Here is a 14,516-nt window from a genome sequence, read left to right as displayed (position 1 = left end):
TTCAGTATCCACTATGAAGTATTCAGTATCTACTATGAAGAATTCAGTCTCTACTATGAATTATTCAGTATCCACTATGAAGTATTCAGTATCCACTATGAAGTATTCAGTATCCACTATGAATTGTTCAGTATCCACTATGAATTATTCAGTATCTACTATGAAGTATTCAGTATCCACTATGAATTATTCAGTATCTACTATGGATTATTCAGTATCTACTGTGAATTATTCAGTATCTACTATGAAGAATTCAGTATCCACTATGAATTATTCAGTATCTACTATGAATTGTTCAGTATCCACTATGAATTATTCAGTATCTACTATGAAGTATTCAGTATCCACTATGAATTATTCAGTATCTACTATGGATTATTCAGTATCCACTATGAAGTATTCAGTATCCACTATGAATTATTCAGTATCTACTATGAATTATTCAGTATCCACTATGAATTATTCAGTATCTACTATGGATTATTCAGTATCCACTATGAAGAATTCAGTATCCACTATGAATTATTCAGTATCTACTATGAATTGTTCAGTATCCACTATGAATTATTCAGTATATACTATGAAGTATTCAGTATCCACTATGAATTATTCAGTATCTACTATGGATTATTCAGTATCCACTATGAAGTATTCAGTATCCACTATGAATTATTCAGTATCTACTATGGATTATTCAGTATCCACTATGAATTATTCAGTATCTACTATGAATTATTCAGAATCTGCTACCGATTTCTTTCCTGAGTAGAACACTTCAGCTCCTCTGCTGATGGATGGACTTAGACAGCAGAGTCTAATTTTTCCCGGCAAAGGGCTGCAGGCTTTCATTCCAGACTAACTGGACGAGTTTACAGTAATACCCACGTTTAATCAACTGGCCTCTTGCGTGGTTGGAATGAATACCTGCATCCAGACTGGACACCCATGGATTAAGTTAAGTTCCACCACAGCGAGGAATGATGGTGGTAAAAGTAAGAGTGTCAGAAAAAAAGCAGCAGCTCAAACTACCAGCTCCTTAAACCTGGAGAGGTGATACCGGTGACCTTGCAGAAACATCCCACCAGCCCTCCTTCTGAAGCCACTCCCACAAAACACCAGGACGTGCACGGCTCAACCAGTCACCACAGAGTGTTGGAGAGAGGTTCGCAACGCAGGTGGAGGTGGTGGTTTCGTAAAGCTAGCTAGCTACATCACGTGATATAAACTAACATATATAAACTAAATATACCAATATAAACCAATATATATACCAATAATGCATATCCCAAAATAAATATATATATATATATATATATATATATATATATATATATATATATATATATATATAACACCTTGACAAAGTCTCCGTTTTCTTTCCCTGTTCTGCTGTTGACAGAATTAAAATGATTTAAATTTAAATTTAAATTTAAAGAATTTAAAGGGTTAAAGATGACTGAGGTTGGGTGGATTTTCCAGTGGTGTTTGTTAAAATGTTAGTGTTGTTTCAGGATTAATTCAGGATGTAAAAGTGATGATGAATCCAGACTGGACCTGATTGCTGATGACTGATTGCTGTCTGGGTAAACTCCCATGAGGAGAACTTTGGAGATGTGATGGAGAACCACCAGCACTTTCTGTAGGAGTGTTATTATTAGTGTTTATTCTGATTTCAGTGATTTACTGAGCAGATCAACAGCTTTACACTCTGAACTGCGCCATGTTTATAAACCTCTGCTCTGTAGTGGCTGTGGATGACATGGAGGTCTGCAGTACACTCTGACCCTGTACTGTGTGTGTGTGTGTGTGTGTGTTGGATGTTTTTCTCTTTAATTAGCTGCAGTGCACACTGTTCTGCATGTGGAACACCACTTCCCTGAATCTTTACCATCACCTAACAGGAAACAAGGCATGTTCAGATACAGAGAAAGGAGGTCTGAATAGTAGAAGAGGGTTTTGAGTGTGTACCTTCCCAGCCCTGTCCTCAGGATATTACATACATGATTATGATAAATGGACAAAATTATGATTCATAATGGTTGGATTAATAGAAACGCTCCAAAATAATAATTCATGCTGGTTGGACCAAAAGAAGTGCTCCAAAATTTTGATTCATGATGATTGGACCAATAGAAAAGCTCCAAAATTATGAGTCATGCTGGTTGGACCAATACAACTGCTCCAAAATTATGTTTCATGATGGTTGGATCAATAGAAACGCTCCAAAATTATGATTCATGCTGGATTGACCTATAGAAGGGCTCCAAAATTATGATTCATAATGGCTGGACCAATAGAAGGGCTCCAAAATTATGATTCATGATGGATGGACCAATAGAAAAGCTCCAAAATTATGAGTCATGCTGGTTGGACCAATACAACTGCTCCAAAATTATGTTTCATGATGGTTGGATCAATAGAAACGCTCCAAAATTATGATTCATGCTGGATTGACCTATAGAAGGGCTCCAAAATTATGATTCATAATGGCTGGACCAATAGAAGGGCTCCAAAATTATGATTCATGATGGATGGACCAATAGAAATGCTTCACAATTACGATTCATGATGGATGGACCAATAGAAATGGTCTGAAATCATGGTTCATGCTGGTTGGACAAATAGAAATGCTCCAAAATTACAATTCATGATGGATGGACCAATAGAAATGCTCCAAAATTACAATTCATAATGGATGTACCAATAGAAACGCTCCAAAATTACAATTCATAATGGATGGACCAATAGAAATGCTCCAAAATTACAATTCATGATGGATGGACCAATAAAAATGCTCCAAAATTACAATTCATAATGGATGGACCAATAGAAATGGTCTGAAATCATGATTCATGCTGGTTGGACAAATAGAAACGCTCCAAAATTACAATTCATGATGGATGGACCAATAGAAATGCTCCAAAATTACAATTCATGATGGATGGACCAATATAAACGCTCCAAAATTACAATTCATAATGCATGTACCAATAGAAACGCTCCAAAATTATGATTCATGCTGAATGGACCAATGGAAATGTTTCAAAATTACGATTTATAATGGATGGACCAATAGAAAAGCTCCACATGGATGCTTTTTCATAAATGGACCAATAGAATTTCTCCAAAATGCTGCCCTATGATGAATGGACTTATAGAAATGCTCCAAAAATGAAAATTCCTTACGAACGGACCAGTAGAAATGCTCCAAAATTATGATTTTTGATGAACAGACCAAAACAAATGCTCCAAATAAGAGCTTCACATTACTGCTACTGTGTGTCCTAGTCACAGATCATTCATTTTAGACAAACTGTTTATTTGCTGAATTCAGCATACTGGAAATAAAGAAAGAAAACAGATTATTACATGTTTATCATCTTTGAGCAAGACATTTATTATGTTTAAAAAAATAATGGAGTCAATAGGTCCATGTTTACTATCTGAGTCTTATTCTATTGGCAGTACTTCTCTACAGGGAATAGACAAGCTGTGTGTGTGTGTGTGTGTGTGTGTGTGTCTGCATTTGCACATCTGCAATGGGTGCAACTTAAAGTAGCTGAATGCATTCATTATAGAAGGGGTGTCCACAAATATGTGGACATATAGTGTGTGTGTGTGTGTGTGTGTGTGTGTGTGTGTGTGTGTGTGTGTGTGTCTGCATTTGCACATCTGCAATGGGTGCAACTTAAAGTAGCTGAATGCATTCATTATAGAAGGGGTGTCCACAAATATGTGGACATATAGTGTGTGTGTGTGTGTGTGTGTGTGTTTTATATATAGATGTGAGTGAAATGTGAGTGGATGGTTGTAATGAAGGAGGGTGTGACTGGAGACGCTCGGCAAGTCAAACAGGGGGATTTTAGTTGCATAATGGAAAATGCCTCTCCTCATAATGGGAACCGTGGGCTTAGACTGGCATAGCGGAGTAATCAGAACAGGACCATCTGGAAAAAATGACGGCAAAAGCGTTGGGTTTTAATGACCTCGGGTTCACTGTGTGGGACCGGGTTTAACTGGTTTTATGATGACAAGCTGTCTGCTATTCTTATTCATTTTGAATATGATGAGGCCTGTTTTTGAGCTTTGTTAAAGTCCGCTGCAGATCACACTTAATGAGGCTTAATAAAGAAAATCATATTTGCCAAAATAGTTGAATAAACTGCAAAGAACTGGAAGAGACCAGATTTACAGATTGAAGATGACTATGAAAAGCAGATTCCTGCAGAAAAGTGGGTAATGCTGTTCGTGAGCAGCAGTGTAAAGACTTTACTCTGTATTAAATAAGCCTTTTATTAGTTCTAGGTAAGAAAATAGATGTTATAGTGAATTGGTGATAAACGTGTGGTGATTTTAATCCAGTATGAATCTGAAGTGTGTGTAGCGTGTACAGTGAGACAGTAATAAATGTGGAGCAGTTCTAATCCAGTATGAATCTGAAGTGTGTGTAGCATGTACAGTGAGACAGTAATAAATGTGGAGCAGTTCTAATCCAGTATGAATCTGAAGTGTGTGTAGCATGTACAGTGAGACAGTAATAAATGTGGATCAGTTCTAATCCAGTATGAATCTGAAGTGTATGTAGTGTGTACAGTGAGACAGTAATAAATGTGGATCAGTTCTAATCCAGTATGAATCTGAAGTGTATGTAGCGTGTACAGTGAGACAGTAATAAATGTGGAGCAGTTCTAATCCAGTATGAATCTGAAGTGTATGTAGTGTGTACAGTGAGACAGTAATAAATGTGGAGCAGTTCTAATCCAGTATGAATCTGAAGTGTGTGTAGCGTGTACAGTGAGACAGTAATAAATGTGGAGCAGTTCTAATCCAGTATGAATCTGAAGTGTGTGTAGCGTGTACAGTGAGACAGTAATAAATGTGGAGCAGTTCTAATCCAGTATGAATCTGAAGTGTGTGTAGCGTGTACAGTGAGACAGTAATAAATGTGGAGCAGTTCTAATCCAGTATGAATCTGAAGTGTGTGTAGCGTGTACAGTGAGACAGTAATAAATGTGGAGCAGTTCTAATCCAGTATGAATCTGAAGTGTGTGTAGCGTGTACAGTGAGACAGTAATAAATGTGGAGCAGTTCTAATCCAGTATGAATCTGAAGTGTGTGTAGTTTCTACTTTCTGACTAATCGTTTGGAGTGATTTTAATATAGTATGAATCTGAAGTGTGTGTAGTTTCTACTTTCTGACTAATCGTTTGGAGTGATTTTAATCCAGTATGAATCTGCAGTGTGTGTAGTGTGTAGGCGTGACAGTGCTAATTGTGGAGTAATTTTAATCCAGCATGAATCTGAAGTGTGTGTAGTTTTTACAGTCTGGCAATAACTGTGGAGTGATTTTAACCCAGTATGAATCTGAAGTGTGTGTAGTTTATCCAGTCTGCTAATAGCTGTGAAGTGATTTTAATCCAGTATGAATTTAAAGTATTTATAGTTCTGGTAGACTATTAATAGTAATTGTAAGGAGATTTTGATCCAGTATGAATCTGCAGTGTTTATAGTGTGTACAGTGTGACAGTAATAATTGCAGAGCGGTTTTAATCCAGTATGAATCTGAACTGTGTGTATTTTTTACTTCTTGACTAATAATTTGAAGTGATTTTAATCCAGTATGAATCTGCAGTGTTTGTACCGTGTGTATAGTGTGTACGGTGTACAGTGATCATTGTGGGGCAGTTCTAATCCAGTATGAATCTGCAGTGTTTGTACTGTGTGTGTAGTGTGTACAGTGTACAGTGATCATTGTGGGGCAGTTCTAATCCAGTATGAATCTGAAGTGTGTGTAGTGTGTACAGTGAGACAGTAATAACTTCTAAAAAATGTTTTTTATCCAGTATGAATCTGCAGTGTCGATAGACTGTGAATAGTAATTGCAAGAAGACTTTAATCCAGTATGAATCTGCAGCGTGTGTGTAGTATTTATAGTTTTAATTTACAGATGTAATTTTTAAAATAATTGTTTACTATATATTAGCATTATGTTATACCTATATTGTTGTACCTATATTATGCATACACACACACACACACACACACACACACACACATATATATATATAAATACATTCCAGACATATTATTGTTACATGTTACAGTAGATGTGTTACTCCACACACCATTCAGTCAATCACATCCAGCTCAGTAGGCCTTCTTTACACAACCTCCTGTGGTAAGCTAATCCAGCTCCGGCAGAGTTTAGTCTGGTCAGATCCACCTGAAGGTGTGGAGAGGAAGTACAGCCTGAGAAGAATGCAGCTCCAACCTCAAACAGGACAGGCTTATGTCTGGGCCGGAGAGCGCGTCTATCGGGGGAAGTGTTGAAACCACTTAAGCTCCACCGTGTCTGCCTTCTCTCAACACCTCGTAATGTAGCGTGTCTCCGAGCCGCGTGGCACACTAATGTGTACGTAGCAGGAGCCCGCTTTTAGCAGCAGAGCTCCACACAGCCGATAAACACAGCAGTCTGAACCCCAACCCTGACCTCGGCCTGCTGTCTAGAGAGACCTCGTCTTAAAGGAGCAGTCTGGAGGAAGACTGCGTCCACCCGCTAACCCGCTAACCCCAAATGTAGCCAATTAGCCAAGCCATGTTCAGAGTCTGAGGTCTGCTTCTTGAGAAGATACGAGGCTGTGAGGTGATGTAGCTAGCAGGAAATGGAAGCCTATACCCTCCAGTTAGCTGCTGTGTCCTTTGTCCATGTTCTAGATAACGGTGAGTTTGAATGGAATTAGATTTACATAAGGAGGTGGAGTAATGCAGTCTTACTGCAGGGTGTCTGTACATTTATGGCCAATTAGCACGGGATAAGAAATCTCACATGAGACAAACACAAATGACTTGATCTACACACTGCTGTCCCCTCCAAGAAAGACATCACTGATGAGGAGCATATCAGAGGATGATAACCTCATCTCATAACCCACTGATAATAATAATAATAATAATAATAATAATAATAATAATAATAATGCTGTGATAGCGATGCTAATTCCTTTTTACGTTTTGATCAGATCAGGAACGGGAGCTGACTTTTCTTTGTTATTATTATTCAGAGCGATTTGCCAGGAGAGAGATATTGTAGCATCCGGGCCTGTATCCATAACCCAGGCAGTTACTAAGTACTCCTGTCATTTAATGTTGTTTAAATTATGTTATTTATTTAAAACTGTTCATTTTATTTATTTAAATTGTTATTTTTCTTAACTGTTCATTTTATGTTATTTAAATTTTGTCATTTATTAAAACTGTTAATTTCATTTATTTAAAACTGTTCATTTTATTTATTTAAATTGTTATTTTTTTAAAAACTGTTAATTTTATGTTATTTAAATTTTGTCATTTATTTAAAACTGCTCATTTTATTTATTTAAATTATGTTATTTGTTTAAAACTGTTCATTTTATTTATTTAACAACTGTTTATTTTATTTATTTAAATTATGTTATTTATTTAAAACTGCTCATTTTATTTATTTAAATTATGGTATTTATTTAAAACTGTTCATTTTATTTATTTAAATTGTTATTTTTCTTAACTGTTCATTTTATGTTATTTAAATTTTGTCATTTATTAAAACTGTTAATTTCATTTATTTAAAACTTAATTTTATTTATTTAAATTGTTATTTTTTTAAAAACTGTTAATTTTATGTTATTTAAATTTTGTCATTTATTTAAAACTGCTCATTTTATTTATTTAAATTATGTTATTTGTTTAAAACTGTTCATTTTATTTATTTAACAACTGTTTATTTTATTTATTTAAATTATGTTATTTATTTAAAACTGCTCATTTTATTTATTTAAATTATGTTATTTATTTAAAACTGCTCATTTTATTTATTTAAATTATGTTATTTATTTAAAACTGTTAATTTTATGTTATTTTTCATTTTTATTCAAAACTGTAAAAACAGGAATAAAAAAGTAATCTTCATTAAAATATTAAAGAAATGTTTCACCTTTAACTTTGTGCTTCTCGGAAATCAGCCGATCTTCTACTCAACTATTCACAGTAACAGGCATTTTGACTGTGGGTCCCCAAACTTTTGCATGCCGCTCCATGGTGCAGGTGTTGTGAGCAGACGCATGAATGCTGGCCTTTCTGTAAGGCCTTACCCAACATCAGCTGCTCTAAGCGAAGCGACCCAACAAGTGTGTTCAGTGTGGCGTGGCTCAACGCTGGTGGAGCTGCTGGACTGCTGCCACCCACACACACTCTCAATTGCAGTGTGTGTATATGTGTGTGTGGTTGGATGGGTGCAGACCGCAGAGGCAGCATGGTGTCTGTGCTAGACAGAGCGTAAGCTGGGCCGTGGCTAAACAGGCCCGGGACACTTCCGCTAGCGCAAAAAAGAAAAATACCCGGTCTAGTCAAAATAACGTTGGACTGGTGTTAGTTTGGGTTCCAGTTCCCAGACCGAGGGTAAATATAGGGCGAACACAGCGAGTGTCGGGATCTCCAGCCAGCGAATGAGGTCTTAAATGTGTTAAATGCTGCCAGGTTTAAAGAGCATGTCTTCTGCTACCATGGACTTTGACCTCAGGGCAGGACGGAAGTTTTCCAGAGAACACCTAGACCAAGAGAAAGACATCTGGGACATCCTCCTCTTGGTCTAGGTGTTCTCTGGAAAACTTCAGTCCTGCATTGTCCCAGACATCCTGCATTGTCCTGCATTGTCCCAGACAACCTCCTCTTGGTCTAGGTGTTCTCTGGAAAACTTCAGTCCTGCATTGTCCCAGACGTCCTGCATTGTCCCAGACGTCCTCCTCTTGGTCTAGGTGTTCTCTGGAAAACTTCAGTCCTGCATTGTCCCAGACATCCTGCATTGTTCCAGACAACCTCCTCTTGGTCTAGGTGTTCTCTGGAAAACTTCAGTCCTGCATTGTCCCAGACGTCCTGCAGTGTCCTGCATTGTCCCAGACGTCCTCCTCTTGGTCTAGGTGTTCTCTGGAAAACTTCAGTCCTGCATCGTCCCAGACATCCTGCATTGTCCTGCATTGTCCCAGACAACCTCCTATTGGTCTAGGTGTTCTCTGGAAAACTTCAGTCCTGCATTGTCCCAGACGTCCTGCATTGTTCCAGACAACCTCCTCTTGGTCTAGGTGTTCTCTGGAAAACTTCAGTCCTGCCCTGGTGGGTTTATTTATTTATTTATTTATTTATTTATTTTTGACAGTCAGGGTGTCCTCCTTGCACAACTCCCATAACAACTGATTCAACCTTGTCTGCTCTCTTTCTGATGGTAGATGCTGGACTTTGACCTCAGCGTGACCTGGCGAGAGCTTCCTGCTACCCTGATGAGACATTAGGACTGTTGGAGGCTTCTTTACTCATCTTGAGGTTCTGCTGCTGGGCTGGGCTTGCTAGGACGTCCTGACTTGGTCATGTTGGTCAGCTGTTTCACTTGTAAATGATTTAGAGGACAGTGGAACAGCTGATTCCTAACTTTTTAAAGCCATTTCCAGACTCCTCTGCATCTCCAGCCTTCTTTCCAAAGGCCTTTGTGGAGATCTGGCCATGGTGATCTTTACCACTCTGTATTGACATTTATTCCTCAGGTAGAAGTGAGTGGAGATACGAGGGTTTAAAAGACTTCTATAGAAGCTGAAGTATCAACTGAAGCTTTTTACTCCAGTAAAAGTGTAAAAGTACTGGTTTCAGAACGACTTCAAGTAGAAAAGTAAAGATAATGGAAGGAAAACAAAGACTGAAAGCTTAGGCCGCGCCACAGGGGTCTATAGTGCACTACCCCCCCCCCCCCCCCAAAGAAAACACAATTATTAAAAGCCATAATTATGACGAAACGCTTCACGAAGTGTTTCTAAAGAGAAATGCCTGAAGGCGGCCACAGGAGGGCGCTGCTGCAGTGTGAAAGGAAGCGAAGGTGAAAGAAACATAGGATGCGAACCAAAGAAGAAGTCCTGAGGGTCGCGGGGTCGAATCCCGAGCTTCGTTGCTTTGCCATCAGCAGCAGGAGTCTGAGAGGGCACAGTTGGCTGTGTTCTCTCTCTCTGGGTGGGTAGATGGCGCTCTCCCTCTCCCCTCACTCTTTAACAATGGGGGTCTGTTAGCATTAGCCAGTGTGTGGGGTGGAGCTGGGGACCCGGCGCTTTCTTCGGAGCCGGGCCGACTTCTCATGTATCGGAGGAGTCCTTATTCGTCCAATGTCGGGAGCATTGCTGGTGCTAGGGGGAGCTATGAACAGGTGGGTTAATTGGCAGAGCCAACATTGAGTAGTGGTGGTGGTGGTGGGGGGGGGGCTCTATGACACTATGATGGAGCACAATTGTATAATAAGAACTACATACAGTCATAAAAAAGCGAGCACAGCCCACCATGACTCTGTTGTTGTGTTCAGTGCTCACTCCCCTCCGAACACCACCGGGTGGAGCCGACCCCCCACGCCTCCAAACCCACCCCATAATGAAGCTGACTGAGGCAGACGGGTGAATCTCTCTCTGATTTGTTGTGAAGGTTCATCTTAGCAACAAAATGAGGCTTAAATCGTTTGTTTTATAACTCCAAAGAGAAGCTTTGCAGAAACCTGTTGTTAGACACATCCGTCCCACCCAGAGAACCCTACCGGATTACTCATTCAGACGGGGTATTAGCCTATAATCGGCCTCGGGTGGGTGCTAATGGTTTATCTGCACACGCTCGTCTTCTGCTCCTCACTTTTCTCAAGCTCGGGAGTCTCCTCATTGAGCTGCAGGGCTTTTCCTGACACACGCTGTTCTGACAGAAGCCCAAACGCTCCATTATCTCCTGCAGCTTCTGGACATGAAATGCCGTAATCTTCTCAGACAATGAGAGAGGTGTGGGATAAGTCTTTGAAGTAAACGTGTGGAGAGGACTTTCACAGACAATGAGAAGCTTAGGCTGAGCACCAGCTGCAACGTGGCCTCAGGCACAGCGTTCGGGGAGGGCTTTCAACAGCGTGACGCCTCTCAAAAGTAGAGAAGCACCCGCGGGTGTAGCCAGCGCCTCTGCTGGCTGGTTGCAGTATGATGTGTAGCTCTGCCTGTCCTCATACGTTTCAGTGACTGAACTCAGTTAGTCTCCCACCCTTACTCTGCTCTGTTGTAAGAAGGCGGGGCTACACTTAGGAATGAAGTGATTGACAGACAGACAGCCATGGCTGGAGCAGAGACCGATCGCCTGCAGCAGGACCTGCATGACGTACATGGAGGAGCTGAGCTGAATTGTACTGCTGCACAGCTGTCTATGATTTGTATTTACTGCAGTGGAGGAAAAGTGAATTACACTCCTCAACTGTAGGGGGAGCCCAGGAGCAGAAATACTCATTCCAAAACTCCCAAACTGTTACATCACAGTCTTGACTTGTTATAGTTACACCCCCAACATTCACAGCCGGAGATCTGGTGAACCTCAGGAGGGACGACTTCAGGAGAATATGTCGTTGTTGATGCTGGAGAGCAGCTCATCACCTCCAGACTCTGCTAGTTATGGGAATACGGGTTGCTACGGGAGCCAGGCCTCGTAACCACGGCTTTTCCTGCATCAGTGTCCACAAAGAGAAGCTCAAACTCGGCTAAAACTAAAAATCTGGAAAGCAGGGATTCATGCTAGGCTAAAAGCTAACATCAGCTGATGATAATTTTGACCATCTCGTCCCTCCAACATACACGCCCTCCAAAACTAACTGGACTCCCTCAGCTGAACCAAACTGGAGCTGAACTCACACCAGCTTATATTTTTTACTGGTAAGACTCGAAAAAGACAACACCGGGGAAGCGAGGCTAAAAGCTAACCAGCTACAATCTCTTCAGCTTGCTAACAGCACACTGCGCTGAGAGGACACCGAGAGAGGACAGCGGCTCTATCCGGTAAGACTGGGGAATAACGGCAGTGTTTAAACTAGGCCATAATGTGGAGGGGCTCTGTGAGCTGTAGTACTGCCGTAAACCAGCCAATCAGAGCAGAGCTCATCGTTTTATTGGCTTGATTCAATCTGAGGTCTGATAACAGGGTGGTAAATAGTTTGCTTATCGTTATCTGAGCGTTTTTCACCTTAATGAAGTCAGGTGAACTCATACACTTCCTGTTTATACATCAAATAACCGCTTTTAAATGCAGTAAATTCATTCTATCGGCACCAAACAGGAGAACCAATCAGAATCCGTGTTTCAGCTTGGGCGGGGACTTCCTTCCAAACAGTGAAACCAGCACGAGTTCTGATTCATTTAATGGCTTGAACTAGCTGACCCAACAGCCACTGTTTTTTTAGTGCCACCTCACTATAATAGAGCCCGATGTTCTCCGCAGAACAGTTAGCTAGCACCGTGAGATGTTGGGAGATGCTCTGCCAGAGACGGCGTGTCAGTCGGTTTATCAGTCAGACGGGTTTTACTATTTCCCCCCACAACCACAACACACACGACTTTCACTTTAATGTCCACAGGCCTGAATTATGAGAACAGGAGCTCCAGCCTGGAGCTGGATTCCAGTAGCAGAAGGCCTGCCGGCGCTGTGCGGGCGCTGACATGCAGCTTCTCCTCAGGACAGTGGCATCATGTGCAGGAACCCCGGCGGCAAGATATTCAGCGGCATCACAGAGAAAGAAACTTCCATTAGAAAACATCCGGGGAGCTGCAGGGCGGGTTCGGCGTGTGTGTGTGTGTGTGTGTGTGTGTGTGTGTGTGTGAGCATGTCAGGTGTAAACCTTGGCAGATTAGGGGAAAATTAATACAGAGTAATTAATATTTTTAATTAATAAAAATGTTAATATATAATCATAATAATATAAAATATTATAATGATATATAATAATATATAACAAATGTAAATAACACAGACACGTTGTTGACCAAGAATAAGTATTTTTAAAGTTTATTTTATTATATAATTATTAATATTTTTAATATAATTTCATATTAAAGCTTTTTTTTACCTCATACATCTATAGATTGCACAACATTCTATTTACTATATTATATATTTATAGTATTATTATCTGTACCTATTTATTTTTTATCTCTATTTGATTTTATTTTATCATATTTGAGCTTTAATCCTATATTTAATCAATTTGATCAGATTGTTTCATGGGATGGACAGTTATTAAAGTATTCCACTGTAGTTGTACCGTGTATTCAAGAGTTTATTGTTATGTGCTCAGCAGAAACACAGCAGTTACACTGTACAGTGAAATTCTTACTTTGCAGTTCCTCCATTTACAGACATAATCTTATGAATATTAATATAAAAAGAGAGAAACAGTAAACAGAAAAGTAAAATAAAAAAATAAATATATTTATTATATATAAACAGAACAAAATATTTTTGTGCAGAACAAAAGTCAACAGTATTGTAAACAGCAGCAGTGATAAATGTAGTGGTGTTCAGAACCCTGATGGCGTGTGGATAGAAGCTGTTCATCAGTCTGGCTGTCCTGGGCTTCACACTCCTGTAGCGTTGTATGACTGTGAAGGGGCAGTGGTGCCTCAGTGCTTAGAGCACTGGGCTATTAATGCTAGGGTTGTGGGTTCGATACCCGGGTTTGGCACTCCTTTCACCCTCTCTGCTCCCCAGAGGCCAAATGAAAGACGGAGGCCAAATTCCACCTGTGTCTAACACTAATGCTGAATATGGTTGTGCTGTCCTGTCAAATACACTTTGATTTGATCTTACTCGAAAGAACAAAGTGTACTTCCATCTTCATCCACAGGACGCTGTTTATTTCTATTAAGAGACCGGCAGGAATAAATGATGATGTGAGTTATAGAATGAAACTCTCTCTGCGTTTAATCTGAGCAGCTCTGGTCCTGATAGCTGTGCCACCATGACCCAAACATCCAGGGATGACCCAAAAAAAAGCAGTGAAGGATATACAATAACAGTCCACCTAAGAATAATCACAATAACAATTAATATAATCATATAATAACAGTGTTATTACACTGTAGTCATTAATAAACCACCCGCAAACCCAGCAGCGTCTAACCTGTGAATATTTATTATTATATTATTATATATTATATTTATCTGAGCCAAAAGGTCTAAACTCACCTCTACAGTTTCTAGTAGTGTATATCTGTAATATGTAGAATGATGATGATGATGACGAAGGTAAAACAGTGAATAGAGAATCTCAGCTAATGCAGTTTTCTTTAGGGACTACTTTCTGTAGCCGCACTACACCCTGCAGCATGTATCCCTCCACCATTTTAATGATCTGATTTTAAAAGCAGGTTCTAGAGCCGAACTCTTCTCAGAACTCTGGTAGAACCGTGTCTCAGGCATCAGGCAGCGTCTTCATCACCATTAGGTGAAGAACTTTCTGTGAGGAGCTTTTATTAGAGCTTCAGACGTCTGCTTCCCCTCACCTCCACTGTAGAACCACAGCTCTGACTGGGGGAGCTTATCTAGAACCGAGCATTTCACAACAAACCCACCAGACCCCTCAAACCCCCCAAACCCCCACTCTGGGTGAGTCTGTTTGTGTCTTAACTGTTTAATTATGTAGGAATTTTGAAGAATTAGTG

The sequence above is a fragment of the Salminus brasiliensis genome, chromosome 12, assembly GCF_030463535.1.
Source record: "Salminus brasiliensis chromosome 12, fSalBra1.hap2, whole genome shotgun sequence".
Lineage (NCBI taxonomy): Eukaryota > Metazoa > Chordata > Actinopteri > Characiformes > Bryconidae > Salminus > Salminus brasiliensis.
This window is presented reverse-complemented; position numbering follows the sequence as displayed.